This window comes from Pristiophorus japonicus, chromosome 14 (assembly GCF_044704955.1).
Source record: "Pristiophorus japonicus isolate sPriJap1 chromosome 14, sPriJap1.hap1, whole genome shotgun sequence".
NCBI classification, from domain to species: Eukaryota; Metazoa; Chordata; class Chondrichthyes; family Pristiophoridae; genus Pristiophorus; species Pristiophorus japonicus.
Window position 1 is genome coordinate 117,882,913 of NC_091990.1, and position 18,703 is coordinate 117,901,615.

Consider the following 18,703-nt stretch of genomic DNA (forward strand, 5'->3'; position numbering starts at 1 on the left):
ACGTACAGGGCAGGCCCCAAATGCCTGTAGTTGCACATCCGCAGATGTCTCAGAGTCCACCATCAAGGTGATGAATGCAAAGCCATTAACACCTTGTTGGCGCTGCGGGGGTGATCATCATTTCCATTCATGCCGTTTCAAAGGGTACGTTTGCAAAGGCTGTGGGATAATGGGACACCTCCAATGTATGTGCAAGCGAGCTGCAAACCCTGTTAATCCTGCAAACCACCATGTTGCAGAGGAGGACAGATCCATGGCGGATCACGACGAACCAGAGTCTCAGACCAAGGAGGCAGAGGTATATGGGGTGCACACATTTACCACAAAGTGTCCCCTGATAATACTGAAGGTTGAATTAAATGGACTCCCGGTGTCAATGGAGCTGGACACAGGCGCGAGCCACTCCATTATGAGCAAAAATACTTTTGGTAAATTGTGGTGTAGCAAGGCCTCAAGGCCAGTCTTGACTCCCATTTGCACAAAACTGAGAACTTACACAAAGGAACTGATTCTCGTAATTGGCAGTGCTACTGTAAAGGTTTCCTACGATGGAGTGGTGCACAAGCTACCACTCTGGGTGGTACCGGGCGATGGTTCCACGCTGCTCGGCAGGAGCTGGCTGGGAAAGATATGCTGGAACTGGGACGATGTCCGAGCGCTCTCGTCCGTTGATGACACTGCATGTGCCCAGGTTTTAAACAAGTTCACTTCGCTGTTCGAACCAGGCATCGGGAAGTTCCAAGGGGCAAAAGTGCACCACCTAATTCCGGGGGCGTGACCCATCCATCACAAGGCGAGAGCAGTACCATACATGATGAGAGAAAGGGTAGAGATCGAGCTAGACCGGCTGCAATGAGAGGGCATCACTTCACCGATCGAATTCAATGAGTGGGCCAGTTTGATTGTTCCAGTCCTCCAGGGAGACGGCACCATCAGAATTTATGGTGATTACAAAGTAACTATCAATCGTTTCCCCCTGCAGGATCAATACCCACTGCCAAGGCTGACAACCTTTTTGTAACGCTGGCCGGAGGAAAGACGTTCATGAAGCTGGACTTGACCTCGGCCTACATGACGCAGGAGCTGGAGGAATCATCGAAGGGCCTCACATGCATCAACACGCACAAATGTCTCTTCATTTACAACAGATGCCCGTTTGGGATCCAATCAGCCGCGGCGATATTCCAGAGAAACATGGAAAGCTTACTGAAGTCGGTCCCGCGCACGGTGGTCTTCCAGGACGAGATCTTGGTTACAGGTCAGGACACAGTCGAGCATCTGCAGAATCTGGAGGAGGTTCTCAGTCGACTCAACAGCATGGGGCTCAGGTTAAAACACTCGAAGTGCGTTTTCCTGGCGCCTGAAGTGGAGTTCCTGGGGAGAAGGATTGCGGCAGATGGCATCAGGCCCAGCGATTTGAAGACAAAGGCAATCGAGAACGCACCGAGACCTCAGAACGTGACAGAGCTGCAGTCGCTTCCAGTACTCTTGAACTACTTTGGTAACTTCTTACCGGGTCTTAGCACACTGTTAGAACCACTGCATGCCTTACTGCGTAAAGGAGACACATGGGTATGGGGCAAAAGCCAAGAAAATGCCTTTGTAAAAGCTAGAAAATTGTTATGCTCAAACAAATTGCTTGTGTTATACGCTCCATGTAAGCGTTTGGTACTAGCATGTGATGCGTCGTCGTATGGCATCGGGTGTGTATTGCAACAAGCTAATGAATCTGGGAAACTGCAACCGGTTGCTTATGCATCCAGAAGTCTGTCTAAGGCTGAGAGAGCCTACATCATGATTAAAAAAGAAGCGTTAGTGTGTGTTTATGGGGTAAAGAAAATGCATCAATATCTGTTTGGGCTCAAATTTGAATTGGAAACTGACCATAAGCCACTGATATCCCTCTTTTCCGAAAGTAAGGGGATAAATACGAATGCATCGGCCTGCATCCAGGCTCACGGATGGGCGCTCACGTTGTCTGCACACAACTACGCCATCCACCACAGGCCAGGCACAAAAAACTGCCGACGCTCTCAGTAGGCTGCCATTGCCCACCACAGGGGTGGAAATGGCACAGTCCACAGATTTAGTCATGGTTATGGAAGCATTCGAGAGTGAACAATCACCCGTCACAGCCCGACAGATTAGAACCTGGATGAGCCAGGACCCCTTACTGTCCCTAGTAAAAAATTGTGTGCTTCACGGGAGCTTGTCCAGTGTCGCAGTGGAAATGCAGGAAGAGATAAAGCTGTACTAGCGGCGAAAAGATGAAATACAGGCAGACTGCCTTCTGTGGCGTAATCGGGTAGTGGTCCTTAAGAAGGGTAGGGACACTTTCATCAGTGACCTCCACAGTAATCACCCAGGCATCGTAATGATGAAAGCGATAGCCAGATCCCACGTGTGGTGGCCCGGTATCGATGCGGACTTAGAGTCCTGCGTGCACCAATGTAACACATGCTCACAGTTAAGCAATGCACCCAGAGAGGTGCCACTAAGTTTATGGTCTTGGCCCTCCAAACCGTGGGCCAGGGTCCATTTTGACTATACAGGCCCGTTTTTGGGTAAAATGTTCCTTGCGGTTGTAGATGCGTACTCCAAATGGATTGAATGTGAGATAATGTCGGCAAGCACGTCCGCTGCCACCACAGAAAGCCTGCGGGCCATGTTTGCCACGCACGGACTGCCTGATGTCCTTGTGAGCCATGTTTCACCAGTACCGAGTTCAAAGAGTTCATGACCCGTAATGGGATCAAACATGTTACATCTGCCCCGTTCAAACCAGCATCCAATGGTCAGGCAGAGAGAGCAGTGCAAACTATCAAGCAGGGCTTGAAGAGGGTAACTGAAGGCTCACTGCAGACTCGCCTATCCCGAGTCCTGCTTAGCTATCGCACGAGACCCCACTTGCTCACTGGGATTCCACCCGCTGAACTGCTCATGAAAAGGGTACTTAAGACAAGGCTCTCATTAGTTCACCCTGATCTACATGAACAGGTAGAGAGCAGGCGGCTTCAACAATGTACATACCATGATAGCATAAATGTGTCACACGAAATTGAAATCAATGATCCTGTATTTGTATTGAACTATGGACAAGGTCCCAAGTGGCTTCCTGGCACTGTCGTGGCCAAAGAGGGGAGCAGGGTGTTTCGGGTCAAACTTTCAAATGGAATGATTCACCGGAAACAGTTGGACCAAACTCAGATTCATGGACTATCCAGTACAACCCACTTTGGACCCTATCTTCTTTGACCCCCAACGTACACACCAGTGGCAACCGACACCGCGGTTGGCCACGAAGCAGAACCCATCACCCGCAGCAGCCCAGCAGGACTCACCACACCAGGCAGCCCAGCAAGGCCAGCTGTATAGCAGCCCAGCGAGGGCCCAACAAACGATTCACCAAAACCAGCATTTGCACTGAGACGATCAACTAGGGAAAGAAAGGCCCCAGATCGACTCACCTTGTAAATAGTTACACTGTTGACTTTGGGCCTGGGGGGAGTGTTGTTATATATGTAAATCTATATATTGCCACCAGAGTTCTCAGCCCCTGGAGTCCCAAGGTATCCCACAATCCCTTGGGAGCACAGGTACTTAAGGAGACCTCACAGGCTGGAGAGGCACTCTGGACATCTGCAATAAAAGACTACGGTCACACTTTACTTTGAGCTCACAGTATCTAGTCAGACTCTTTATTCATACATAACAGATACTCCATGTGCTTAAGTGCTGAGCAAGTTCCCCTCGCTTTTTGAACCAGGCATCGGCAATTTCATGGGAGCCAAGGTGCAGATCCACGTGGACTTGGATGCAAGACCCGTCCATCATAAAGCTCGGGTGGTTCCGTACATGATGAGGGAGAAGGTCGAAATCGAACTGGACAGGCTCCAGTTGCATTTAATGAATAGGTCAGCCCTATTGTTCCTGTGTTGAAGAGTGATGGCACTGTCAAGATTTGTGGAGACTACAAGCTTACGATCAACCAAGTTTCAAAACAGGATCAATACCCATTACCGAAGGCTGATGGCCTGTTTGCAATGCTAGCCGGGGTGAAGTCATTCACTAAACTGGATTTGATGTTGGCCTACATGACACAGGAGCTGGTCGAGACATCGAAGAAACTTACGTGCATCAACACTCATAAAGGACTGTTTATCTACAACAGGTGTCGTTCCGGAATTCGCTCGGCTGCAGCCATATTTCAGAGGAACATGGAGAGTCTACTGAAGTCCATCCCTAGAACCATCGTGTTCAAAGATGAGATCCTGGTCACAGGTCGTGACACTGCCGAACATCTGAATAACCTGGAAGAAGTTCTACATTGTCTGGACAAAGTGGGACTCAGACTGAAACGTTCGAAGCGCGTCTTCATGGCACCAGAAGTCGAATTCCTGGGGAGGAAAATTGCTGCTTATGGCATCAGGCCAACGGACTCGAAAACCAAGGCCATCAAAAATGCACCCAAGCCTCAGAATGTGATGGAGCTGCGTTCGTTCTTTGGTCTACTCAACTACTTCGGTAATTTCCTACCTAGATTGAGCACTTCATTGGAGCCACTGCACATGCTGCTAAGAAAAGGCTACAACTGGGTTTGGGGTACGTCTCAAGCTAGAGCTTTTGAGAAAACTACTAATCTGCTTTGTTCTATCAAGCTGCTGGTACATTATGATCCATGTAAGCATCTAATATTGGCCTGTGATGCTTCGTCATATGGAGTTGGTTGCGTACTCCAAGAAGCTAATGAGTCGGCGTATGCTTCTAAAAGTTTGTCAAAGGCAGAAAGAGCCTACAGCATGGTAAAAAAAAGAAGCATTAGCCTGTGCGTATGGGGTTAAAAAGATGCATCAGTACCTGTTTGGTCTTCGATTTGAACTGGAAACAGATTACAAGCCATTTTTTTCGGAAAACAAAGATATCAATTCCAATGCATCGTCCTGCATCCAGAGGTGGGCGCTGACATTATCTGCCTATGATTATGTCATTCACCATAGACCTGGCACCAAGAATTGTGCCAATACACTTAGCCATCTACCATTGCCCACACCGGAGGTGGAAACGCCACACCGGTGGACCTATTGTTAGTCAGGGATGCTTTTGAAATTGAGGAAACCCCTGTCACGGCTCAACAAATTTAGACCTTGACCAGCCAGGACCCGATATTATCGGTTGTGAAATGTTGTATCTTTAGTGGTGATTGGTTTGCCATACCCAAGCAAATGGGTGAGGAGACCAAACCTTACAACCGTCACAAAGACGAACTATCCATTCAGTCAGATTGTTTACTGTGGGTTAATCATGTTGTCATGCCTAAGAAAGGCAGAGAGAAATTTGTACATGATCTACATAGTACTCATCCCAGTATTGTCATGATGAAAGCCATTGCCAGGTCTCATATATGGTGGCCTGGAATTGATTCTGATCTGGAATCATGTGTGCATCAGTGCAACACTTGCATGCAGCTAAGTAAAGCACCAGTGGAATCGCCGCTGAGTCTGTGGTCGTGGCCATCTAAACCATGGTCCAGGATCCACATCGACTTTGCAGGTCCCTTCCTGGAAAAGATGTTTTTAGTTTTGGTGGATGCATATTCCAAGTGGATAGAGTGTATAATCATGTCATCCAGTATATCCACAGCTACCAATGAGAGCCTTCGTGTCATGTTTGCTACTCATGGTCTGCCCGACATCGTTGTAAGCGACAACTGACCTTGCTTCACTAGTCTGGAGTTTCAAGAGTTCACGAAACTCAATGGTATCAAACATGTGAGGTCAGCACCATTCAAACCCGCATCTAATGGTCAAGCAGAGCGTGTTGTCCAGCCATCAAGCAGAGTATGAAACGTGTAACTCAAGGTTCACTGCAGACTCGCTTGTCATGCATATTGCTTAGTTACAGGACAAGACCCCATATGCTTACTGGGGTTCTTCCTGCTGAACTATTGATGAAGAGAGGTCTCAAGTCCAAGCTCTCTCTTGTCTACCCTGACTTGAATGATCATGTTGAATACAGACTTCAAAATCAACAGTGGTATCATGATCGCGCTGCTGTGTCACGTGACATTTCTGTTAACGATCCTGTGTATGTACTAAATTATGGTCAAGGTCCCAAGTGGATCGCCGGCACTGTTACAGCCAACGAGGGTAACAGAGTGTTTATCGTCAAGCTCAAAAATGGGCAAACATGCAGGAAACATGTTGACCAGATAAAGCTGCGGCACACAGATGAACCGGAACAGTCTGAAGAAGACACAATCCAGTGACCAACCAACCTACCCTCAGTCATCAGAGGACTCCGCTGTCATCAAAGAATCTGGACTTTCAATCCCTGACATGGTCATTGCCGCTCCCATCAGATCGGCTACCCAGCCCCCAGTCATACCAGACTCAGAACGCTCGCCCAAGGCTGGAGTTGAACCGAGACGATCAACTCAGGAGCGGAAAGCCCCAGACCGTCTCAATTTGTAAAAAGACTGTTACTAATATCTTAAAGGGGGATATTGTCACGTATGTATGCTTGGGGTTACTAGCCACCAGGTGGTGCCACTGTCGGAGGACATTGGGCTGTATGCACGTGTGTGCGGCCCAGGTATAAAAGGCAAGCCATCATGTAATGTAATCACTTTGGGCCCTAATAAAGCAGAACCAGGTTTGCACTTATGTTAGTTTACAGTATTCATTCTATTGAGTTATTACATACATAACACTCCTCAACGGGTCTCCATAATTGTGGTCTGCTGCATGCTGCACAACCTGGCCATCATGAGGGGACAGCCACTGGAGGTCGAGCCAGCAGTACTCCCTGAGGAGGAGGAGGAGGAGGAGGCGGCGCAGGAAGAAGAGGAAGAGGAGGAGGAAGAGGAGGCGCAGGAAGAGGATTTCTGTCGCCCCAGAGCTAGGAGGCATCGACCCATCGCCACCCTGGAAGGGCCGGGTGCAGACTAGTCAGCACCCTCCTCGGAGGATGCACCCTCACATATATGGAGGTGCCTGACACCTCCCCTGCAATCTCCCTCTATGCATTATATTCTGGCAGTCTGCCAGATCTCTCCATGTCAGGAAACAGTATTCTTTTTCTGTCCTCCACACCGTCCACCAGTATCTCCAGCTCCATATCAGTGAACCTGTTGGCTCTCCTTGCACCTCTTACACCAGCCATCCTTCCAACCTCCTTCCTCCCTCAAGGCCTTGCTGCAAAAGCAGCTGGCTCATTAGAAACCCTTACCTACATGTTGAATTTCTCAGTGGTAATAATGCTCAAATTAAGACAGCCACACCGCTGAAAAATCCACCTTGGAAGGGTTCATTAGCGCTGGAACCCATTTGTTCACTTTTGGAGCTGAATATGGGGTGGCCCAGCCGCGAAAGAATTTCAGTGCTAATGGCCACAAAAAGGTGGGAGGAGCACCAGCTTTCCAGCGGTACTGAATTTCGGGCCCCTAGGCCCTTACCTCTGCTGGGCCCCAAACTCACGCCTCTGCTGTGCCCCGATCACGTCCCTCAAAATTTCTCGCCACTCCTTCGCCCTGACCTCGCCGCTCCTCTGCTGTTTGCTGCCTTTTCTGCAGTACCTGCCCACGCTCCAATCATCGACCTGGATCTTGGTGATGTTTAATCCAGTCGCCTTCTTCTCTACCATCACTCTCCTGTGCCAGCATGTGCTGCTCCCTGGAATGGTAGGCCGCCACGTTGCTCCTTCCGCTCCCCGGCCTGCTCCGATGGTGCTGGCAGACTGGGGGCCACTCAGACTGCTGGGCCAGGACACCACGCTGCTCCTGCAAAGATATAGGGCTTTGGTGAGGCCACATCTCGGGTACTGTGTACAGTTTTGGTCTTCTTACCTAAGGAAGGATGTACTTGCCTTAGAGGGAGTGCAACAAAGGTTCACCAGACTGATTCCTGGGATGGGGGAATTGTCCTATGAGGAGAGATTGAGTAGACTAGGTCTATATTCCCTAGAGTTTTGACGAATGAGAGGTGATCTCATTGAAATGTATAAAATTCTTCAGGGGCTTGACAGGATAGATGCTGGGGTGTTTAGAACTAGGGGTCATAGTCTCAGAAAAGAGAATTTAGGACTAGAGATGAGGAGAAATGTCTTCATTCAAAGGGTTGTGAATCTTTGGAATTTTTTGCTCCAGAGGCCTGTGGATGCTCAGTTGTTGAGTATATTCAAGACAGAGATCAATAGATTTTTGGAAATCAAGGGATATGGGGATAGTGTGGAAAAGTGAAATTGAGGGAGAAGATCAGCCAGGATCTTATTGAATGGCGGAGCAGACTCGAGGGGCCAAATGGCCTACTCCTTCTCCTATTTCTTACATTCTTATTCTGGTAAATCTCCTCTGCAACCTCTCCAAGGCCTACAAAATAAGATAGACAGTTATTTTTTATATATATTCATATATGGGATGTGGGCATCACTGGTGTATTTTATAGGCTCTTGAACACTCTTGAACACTTTTAAGTTCAACTCTATTTATTTGGGAGATCTCAGACAACCATGTGGAGCTTTAAGATGGCGTTCCTTCACAGACCCTCTCTCTCACTACAGCTCCTTATACCTCCTAGCTAGAAGGCACTATACATTATATTGATACCTCCTAGCTAGAGGGTGCTATACATTATATGTATGCATCTTTCCTTTCATATGAAGCAAAAATGCATTAAAGTTAGCTTCAATATAAACGGGTAGTTAACTTCTTATGAATACTGTAGTGAACAACTACAAGTTTAACAAACAACAACAAAACTATGTCTTACTGATTCTTTGTCCAAGTGTTGCGTATTTCACACTTTGAAACATAGGACTAGTCTTTCCGCTTTGCTAGCCATCGCCCAAAAAATGTGCGATGTTCCAGTGATATACGACGTCTCAGCCTTACTGATCGCTGGAACATCGCGCATTTTTTTGTGCGATTTTCCATTCGGCGATAGGCCAGCGATGTGAAATGGGTGATCCGAAATGTCGGCGATGTGACGTTCTCCCACCGAACGGCCGGCGATGTGGAAGACAAAAACTTCCCTAGCAACAGGCTTCTGCACATGTGTGGGAGGTCAGGGGTCATCCACACGTGTTCAGAAGGCACAGGAAAGGGCAGAGAGAGAGAGAGAGAGAGGATAGAGAGAGAGGAGGAAGGCAGAGACAGAGAGTAGAGAGGAGAGATCATTGTTCATTGTATGTTAAATTGTTTAAAATGTTCGTTTATAGTTGCGGGTGTGGGTGGGGAGGACGGTGTTTGAAAAGAATTCTGTTTGTAATAAATTTTGTTAATGATTTTAACAGTTGTTGTGCATTCTCTGATAACGTTAGTTAACTTAGGCATTTTGAATAACATCTTTATTCTCTTGTAATAACATTACTTAAGTTAAGCATTAATGTAAAAAATGCACAACAAATGTCAGGCCAATGCAGTCAATGCTAAAACATAACTTAACGTAACTCAACGCAAATGCAACTTTTGTATAAATGTAATTGTTAATCTAAATGTCAATGTGATGATCCCCAATGTAAGTTCATGCAAAGCGTTCCTTTATCAACTGCTGATGCAACAGCTTTGCGGCCACGTAACCCCCATGGGGTACTGTTCTTCTGGGGGGGTGGGGGGGTGGTATGACCATGGCTCCATCACCAGGGTGGTCCTCCCCGAGGTCCTCACGAGCCTCCTCTTCTTCCTGCTCCTGCTCCTCCTCCTCTTGCTCCTCGCCGGCTGGCTCTTCCGTCTCCCCTCTTTCTGGAGGTGGACCTGCAGCCCCTTCAGGCATTTGCTGTACTCTCCTTATTGCTAGGTTAGGTAGCATGCAATGCACCACAATAAACTCAGCGACCTTGTCAGGGTGGTACTGTAGGCTGCCACCAGAGTGGTCCAGGCATCTGAAGCGCTGCTTTAGTACTCCAATTGTCTTCTCGACAATGCTCCATGTCACAATGTGGCTTTTGAGAAACCAAAGTCCTCCCAGTCTGTGCCTCCCTGGTCATAGGGAAGCTTATAAAGTTCATTCTGAGAGGGTAAAGGGCTTCAGTGACCTGCCGAATATAGTAGTGTGTGGCATGCTGAGAGATACGGCAGATGTCGCCAGCTGAGGCCTGAAAGGATCCCAATGCTTAGAAGGCTAGTGCTGCAGTAACCAATCAACGGACAGTGTGGTTCTGATGGTGCTGGAAGGCTGCAAATTCCCCTTGACGAGCTTGCAAATCTCATCGATGACCTCCTTCCGGAAGCGCAGCCTCCTAAGACACGTGTTTTCAGACAAGTTGAGGTAAGATTGCTTTTCCAAGTATCTTCGTTGGCTGTATGCTTGCCTCTTCTGTCTCCTCTGACTCTGTCTATGCATTACTCTGCCACCTCTTCGATTGATCCTTTCAGAAACCAGCGTGTGAGCAGTTACGAGTAATGGCACAGAAAGCATAGGCCCCATCACTAGCAATAATTTTTTTCACTTGTTATAAATGCACTTTTCAGTTAAAAAATGCCTAATGTACTAAGCTACAATTGAACAATGAAATATAAGTATAAATCTGAGTCGATCTATCTGTAAAATAGCCTTAAATAACTAAAATAGTCTTAATAACAAATATCTCGGCTGCAGTTTCTTTGCTGCCATCTCCCTTCCTCCGAAATTCAAAATGGCATCCGTAGTGCCCATTTTGATGAGAAAGGCCCGGGAAAAGTAACTATTATCCAGCGATTTTCTCAGCGAGTGATCAGCCCGGCGAAGTGCTGGCAATATGCCGAAAGTTGGGATGGGCGATGTACGGGCGATCACCTCAGCGATCAGTTCGGCAAAGTGAGCCGAAACTTGGGGGCTTAATTTTCTGGCAATGTTTCTGGCCTAGTTTCCATTTTTTGGTCAAAATGCGCGATAGAGGTCCATTTTGGGCGATATATGGGCAATATATGGGCAATGTGAAGTGGAAAGTCTAGCCCATAGTCTTTTATGTCACTGTTCAGTCCAGGCCAGTAAACGGATTCTCTGGCACGTCAAAGAGTGCTCTCGATGCCAGTGTGAGTAGCATGACATTGTTGATGGATGTCGGATAGCAGGGATTTTGGTATGACACTATGATAGCCTTTGAAGACTATGCCATCCTGTGTTGTGAGTTTGTCACAAACTTTGAAGAATGCATGTGTTTCAGGCAGGCATTCATGTGTTGTTTCTGGCCATCCCATTATGATTTGTTGTATGACCAGTTGTAGTGTGGAGTCACTTGCAGTTGCGTGTTGTATGATAGTCAGTCCTTGTTTGGAGAGTGGAAGAAAGTCCACCATGTGGATGCATTCCACTGCAATTTCTGTCGGTGATCTCTCCACGTTTTCGAGGTATGCACGCTAGAGTGTGTCTGCTAGGTACATTTCTTTTCCTGTTTGATATTTTATTTCGACGTCACATTGGTAGAGCTGAATGAGCAGACTTTGTAGTCACTTAGGTGCTGCAGATAACGGCTTGCGTCATATAGCAACCAAAGGCTTATGGTCTGTCCATAACGTGATTTTGCGACCGTATATATATTGATGGTTACGTTCCATTACAAAGAATTGAGCAAGCAACTCCTTTTCGATTTGAGAGTATTGTGTTTTTGCTGGAGTGAGCGCTCATGTCACGTATGCGATTGGTTGTCCCTGTTGCAGAAGGACGAACCCAAGACCCTTGCTTGAAGCATCTCTTTGACCTTCGGTTGCAAGTTTGTGGTCAAAACACCGGAGATCTGTCACGCGTTGTTTGATAGCTTCAAACGCTTTATCTTGTTCTTCAGTCCATTTTCAGACCATGTCTTTATGAGTAAGCCATCGCAGAGGCTCACTGAGGTCTGAAAGAAACCTTGGGCTGCTTTACTATGTTAAAGTCGCTATACAAATTTAAGTTGTTATTGTTGTTGAATGGAAAAGCTAATTGAAGCAAGGATAATTGTATGATTTTCAGGAACATGAATATTAAGAGAGAGAGTGTTGTTTAACAGTTTAATGTATGCACCTGTGAGGATGCTCATAGGGTTATAGAGCTGTTGCATTGTGAGTGGCTTAGCCAGTTACATGATGTTCACAAGATTCAATAAAATCCCAGTCAGTTGGGTCACCAAGATGAGGTATGCAGTTGTGAGCCTAGTGGATGAACTGGTAATGTATAGTGTGATTGTTGAACCTTTGTTAATAAACCAACTAGTTCTTAATAGCAATATGTTGCTATGAATTCTTAAGCAAAGAACCCATGAAGCAAATACATTACAAACAGACAGGCGATTATTTCTTCAAATCTGTAATCTTTGCCCTCAGGATGTGCAACACATTGAGCTGTAATCTGTTAACCACATGTTAGACCTAACAAGAAGATGGTCAGTCCAGCCAGAGGGAAATTGCCTGGAGCCGCTAGATTTCAAAAGGTTAAGTGCCTTGGTTGGACAATGGACATTTCATTTTGCATCTGACCAAAGTAATGGTTGACCTGGAAGTACTTGGCATGGACATTGGGTGCTGAAGATGGAAGAGAGTGTTCTGTTTCTCATCATTTCTTCATGATGTGCACAAAATCTATAACTTTGCAGTAACAGTATTTCAATAGTTACATATAAAACTACTCACACATTTTAAGGGTTCAGTTGCTGTTTTTGCATTCTGGCTGCCAGGATCAGGAAAGAATCCACACATAAGAACATAAGAATTAGGAGCAGGAGTAGGCCATATGGCCACTCGAGCCTGACCGCCATTTAATAAGATCATGGCTGATCATCGACCTCATCTCCACTTTCACGCCCGATCCCCTTATCCCTTGATTCCCCCCCCGAGTATAAAAATCTATTGATCTCAAGCCTTGAATACACTCTACAATTCAGCATCCACAGCCCTTCCAAAGAGAATTCCAAAGATTCACAACATTCTGAGTGAGGGTTGTGAATCTAACCACCTCAGACCGACCCCTTATCCCGAGAATGTACCCCCTAGTTCTAGACTCTCCAGCCAGGGGAAGCAACCTCTCAGCATCAACTCTGTCAATCTCCCTCAGAATCTTGTATGTTTCAATGTGATCACCTCTCATTCTTCTAAACTCCAGAGAGTATAGGCCCATTCTACGCAATCTCTCCTCATAAGACAACCCTCTCAATCCAGGAATCTTGAATTGAGCATGAATGACCAACACCAGAACAGGGAGGATGCCAATCCTAGATCACAATTGATCTTTCCTGATGCCTTTATCCTGCATCAAATTTCCCCTTATTCTCTCAAAGAAAATTCCATATCCATGCTCACAATCTACCTTACATATCTCACAGATCTTTTCCTAATCTTCCTTAATCCCTTAACTATCCAAATGGATCCTGTGCCACCTTCCTCATTGTCTAATGGTGTTTTTGCATCATGTCTTTCAAATTTCCCCACGGAACCTCCCCCAAAGTAAATGAAAAGTAAAGTGGAAAAAGGTGCCCTCTCAACTTGTTTTGCTAATCTTACCCCAATCGTCTCTGTATCTTAGTCATATTATATCATCAAAGTCACAAATGATATTCTTTGTGAGTTTGACAAAGGTAAACTATCTCTCCTCGTCCTTCTGGACCTGTCAGCAGCCTTTGACTCAGTTGACTACTCCCTCCTCCTCCAACGCCTCTCCATCATCGTCCAACTAGGTGGGACTGCATTCGCCTGGTTCCATTCTTACCTATCTAATCATAGCCAGAAAATCTCCCGCAATGGCTTCTCTTCCCACTCCCTCATCGTTACCTCTGGTGTCCCCAAGGATCTGTCCTTGGTCCCCTCTTATATCTCATCTATATGCTGTCCCTTGGCAATATCATCCGAAAACACGGAGTCAGTTTCCACATGTACGCCGACGACACCCAGCTCTACCTCTCCACCACTTCTCTCGACTCCTGCTTGGTATCAAAATTGTCAAATTGCTTGTCCGACATCGAGTATTGGATGAGCAGAAATTTTCTCCAATTCAATATTAGGAAGACCGAAGCCATTATCTTTGGTCCCTGCCACAAACTGCGTTCCCTAACCAATGACATCCCTCTCCCTATCATCAATTGGAGGGTGAACAAGACTGTTTACAACCTAGGTGTAATATTTCAATCTGAAATTAGTTTCCAGCCACATGTCTGCGGCATAACTAAAACCGCCTTTTTCTCCTCCGTTACATTGCCCGCCTCCGCCCCTGCCTCAGCTCTTCTGTTGCTGAAACCCTCATTCATGCCTTTGTTACCTCTAGTCAGGAGCAGCAGCGGGAGTGGGCGGACCTGTGAGGGAAGTGTCGGCAGCGGAGCGTGGCAATAAAGCCCGAGGCTCAAGGCCCAGTCCGAGCCAGTCGGGAGCAGCAGCGGGAGTGGGCGGACCTGAGAGGAAAGCGGCGGCAACAGGGTCAAAGGTAAGAGAGAAGTAAAATGTAATCGACGTGTGATGTCACCGCCAAGAGGGTAAATGATTGGCTGATTGAGTGGCGAGTAGTTTTCTTTTTCTTGATCTTTTTTCTTGTTCTTAGCAGTAAGAAACCTTGCCATTGTTGCCAAATTAAGTAATTTAAGGGTTAAGACATGGCAGGAGAGCACAGACCCGTGTCATGCTCCACCTGTGCTATGTGGGAAGTCAGGGATGCTTCCAGTGTCCCTGACGACTACATGTACAGGAATTGCATCCTGCTGCAGCTCCTGTCAGACCACATTGCGGCACTGGAGCTGAGCATAGATTCACTCTGGAGCATCCGCAATGCTGAGAATGTCGTGAATAGCACATTTAGTAAGCAAAGGTTATACAGGTAGATAAGGAATGGGTGGCCATCAGGAAGAGCAGTGGAATGAAGGTAGTGCAGGGGTCCCCTGCGGTCACCTCCTTCCAAAACAGATACAACATTTTGGGTACTATTGGGGGAGATTATTCATCAGGGGAAGGCAGCAGCAGCCAAGTTCATGTCACCATGGGTGGCTCTGCTGCTCAGGAGGGCAGGAAAAAGAGTGGGAGAGCTATAGTGATAGGGGATTCTATTGTAAAGGGAATAGATAGGCATTTCTGCGGCCGCAAATGAGACTCCAGGATGGTATGTTGCCTCCCTGGTGCAAGGGTCAAGGATGTTTCGGAGCGACTGCAGCACATTCTGGAGGGAGAGGGTGAACAGCCAGCTGTCGTGGTACATATAGGTACCAACAATATAGGTAAAAAATGGGATGAGGTCGTAAAGGCTGATTTTAGGGAGCTAGGAGTTAAATTAAAGAGTAGGACCTCAAAGGTATTAATCTTAGGATTGCTACCAGTGCCACATGCTAGCCAGAGTAGGAATGGCAGAATAGCTAAGATGAATATGTGGCTTGAGGAGTGGTGCAGCAGGGAGGGAGTCAAAATCCTGGGACATTGGAACCGGTTCTGGGGGAGGTGCAATCAGTACAAACCTGGGCAGGACCGGAACCAGTGATTGAGGGGGAGTGTTTGCTCATGCTATTAGGGAGGGGTTAAACTAATATGGCAGGGGGGTGGGAACCTATTCAGGGAGACAGAGGGAAGTAAAATGGGGACAGATGCAAAAGATAGAAAGAAGAAAGGTAAAAGTGGAGAGCAGAGAAACTCAAGGCAAAAATCAAAAAGGGCCATTACAATAAAATTCTAAAGGGACAAAGTGTGTTAAAAAGACAAGTCTGAAGGCTCTGTGCCTCAATGCGAGGAATATTCATAATAAGGTGGACGAATTAACTGCGCAGGCAGCTATTAACGAATATGATAAAATTGGGATTATGGAGACATGGCTCCAGGGTGACCAAGGCTGGGAACTCAACATCCAGGGGTATTCAACTTTCAAAAAGGATAGACAGAAAGGAAAAGGAGGTGGGGTAGCATTGCTGGTTAAAGAGGAAATTAACGCAATAGTAAGGAAGGACATTAGCTTGGATAATGTGGAATCTGTATGGGTAGAGCTACGGAATACCAAAGGGCAGAAAACACTAGTGGGAGTTGTGTACACACCACCAAACAATAGTAGTGAGGTTGGGGACAGCATCAAACAAGAAATTAGGGATGCGTGCAATAAAGGAACAGCAATTATCAAAGGCGACTTTAATCTACATATAGACTGGGCTTACCAAACAAGTATCAATACGGTGGAGGAGGATTTTCTGGAGTATATTAGGGATGGTTCTCTAGACGAATATGTAGAGGAACCAACTAGAGGGCTGGCCATTGTAGACTGGGTGATATGTAATGAGAAAGGACTAATTAGCAATCTTGTGTGAGGCCCCTTGGGGAAGAGTGACCATAATATGGTAGAATTCTTTATTAAGATGAAAAGTGACACAGTTAATTCAGAGACTAGGGTCCTGAACTTAAGGAAAGGTAACTTCGATGGTATGAGACGTGAATTGGCTAAAATAGACTGGCGAGTGATACTTAAAGGGTTGACGGTGGATAGTCAATGGCAAACATTTAAAGATCACATGAATGAACTTCAACAATTGTACATCCCTGTCAGGAGTAAAAATAAAATGGGGAAGGTGGCTCAACCGTGGCTAACAAGGGAAATTAGGGATAGTGTTAAATCCAAGGAAGAGGCATATAAATTGGCCAGAAAAAGCAGCAAACCTGAGGACTGGGAGAAATTTAAAATTCAGCAGAGGAGGACAAAGGGTTTAAATAGGAGAGGGAAAATAGAGTACAAGAGGAAGCTTGCTGGGAACATAAAAACTGACTTCAAAAGCTTCTATAGATATGTGAAGAGAAAAAGATTAGTGAAGACAAATGTAGGTCCCTTGCAGTCAGAATCAGGTGAATTTATAATGGGGAACAAAGAAATGGCAGACCAATTGAACAAGTACTTTGGTTCTGTCTTCACTAAGGAAGACACAAATAACCTTCCGGAAATACTAGGGGACCGAGGGTCTAGCGAGAAGGAGGAACTGAAGGAAATCTTTATTAGTCAGGAAATTGTGTTAGGGAAATTGATGGGATTGAAGGCTGATAAATCCCCAGGGCCTGATAGTCTGCATCCCAGAGTACTTAAGGAAGTGGCCCTAGAAATAGTGGATGCATTAGTGATCATTTTCCAACAGTCTATCGACTCTGGATCAGTTCCTATGGACTGGAGGATAGCTAATGTAACACAACTTTTTAAAAAAGGAGGGAGAGAGAAAATAGGGAATTATAGACCGGTCAGCCTGACATCAGTAGTGGGGAATATGTTGGAATCAATTATTAAAGATGTAATAGCAGCGCATTTGGAAAGCAGTGACAGGATCGGTCCAAGTCAGCATGGATTTATGAAAGGGACATCATGTTTGACAAACCTTCTAGAATTTTTTGAGGATGTAACTAGTAGAGTGGATAAGGGAGAACCAGTGGATGTGGTGTATTTGGACTTTCAAAAGGCTTTTGACAAGGTCTCACACAAGAGATTGGTGTGCAAAATTAAAGCACATGGTATTGGGGGTAATGTATTGACGTGGATAGAGAACTCATTGGCAGACAGGAAGCAGAGAGTAGGGATAAACAGGTCCTTCTCAGAATGGCAGGCAGTGACTAGTCGGGTGTCGCAGGGCTCAGTGCTGGGACCCCAGCTATTTACAATATACATCAATGATTTAAATGAAGGAATTGAGTGTAATATCTCCAAGTTTGCAGATGACACTAAGCTGGGTGGCAGTGTGAACTGTGAGGAGGATGCTAAGAGGCTGCAGGATGACTTGGACAGGTTATGTGAGTGGGCAAATGCATGGCAGATGCAGTATAATGTGGATAAATGTGAGGTTATCCACTTTGGTGGCAAAAACATGAAGGCAGAATATTATCTGAATGGCGACAGATTAGGAAAAGGTGAGATGCAACGAGACCTGCCTGTCATGGTACATCAGTCATTGAAAGTTGGTATGCAGGTACAGCAGGCGGTGAAGAAGGCAAATGGCATGTTGGCCTTCATAGCTAGGGGATTTAAGTATAGGAGCAGGGAGGTCTTATTGCAATTGTAGAGGGCCTTGGTGAGGCCTCACCTGGAATATTGTGTTCAGTTTTGGTCTCCTAATCTGAGGAAGGATGTTCTTGCTATTGAGGGAGTGCAGCGAAGGTTCACCAGACTGATTCCTGGGATAGCAATACTGAAATATGAGGAGAGACTGGATCGACTGGGCTTGTATTCACTGGAGTTTAGAAGAATGAGAAGGGATCTCATAGCGATATATAAAATTCTGACGGGACTAGACAGGTTAGATGCAGGAAGAATGTTCCCAATGTTGAGGAAGTCCAGAACCAGGGATCACAGTCTAAGGACAAGGGGTAAGCCATTTAGGATGAGGAGAAACTTCTTCACTCTGAGAGTTGTTAACCTGTAAAATTCTCTACCACAGAGAGTTGTTGATGCCAGTTCGTTAGATATATTCAAGAGGGAGTTAGATATGGCCCTGACTGCTAAAGGGATCAAGAGGTATGGAGAGAAAGCAGGAAAGGAGTACTGAGGTGAATGATCAGCCATGATCTTAGTGAATGCTGGTGCAGGCTCGAAGGGCCGAATGGCTTACTCCTGCACCTATTTTCTATGTTTCTATGTTTCTAGACTTGATCCAACTCACTCCTGGCTGGCCTCCCACATTCTACACTATGTAAACTTGAGTTCATCCAAAACTCAGCAGCCCGTGTCCTAACTCGCACCAAGTCAGGATCACCCATTACCCCTGTACTTTCTGACCTACATTGGCTTCCGGTTAAACAATGCCTCGATTTCAAAATTCTCATCCTTGTTTA

The 18,703-nt window shown here is 46.2% G+C and overlaps 1 long non-coding RNA gene across 2 annotated transcripts in view; it reads left to right on the forward strand.

Annotated features, from left to right (window-relative positions):
• Nucleotides 1-18,703, forward strand: part of LOC139280060 (uncharacterized) — a 249,932-nt gene that overhangs the window by 74,455 nt on the left and 156,774 nt on the right. For both annotated transcript variants that reach the window (XR_011596608.1, XR_011596607.1), the window contains exon 3: nucleotides 14,205-14,360. This is a non-coding gene — a long non-coding RNA (uncharacterized lncRNA). The remainder of the gene's footprint in view (nucleotides 1-14,204; nucleotides 14,361-18,703) is intronic.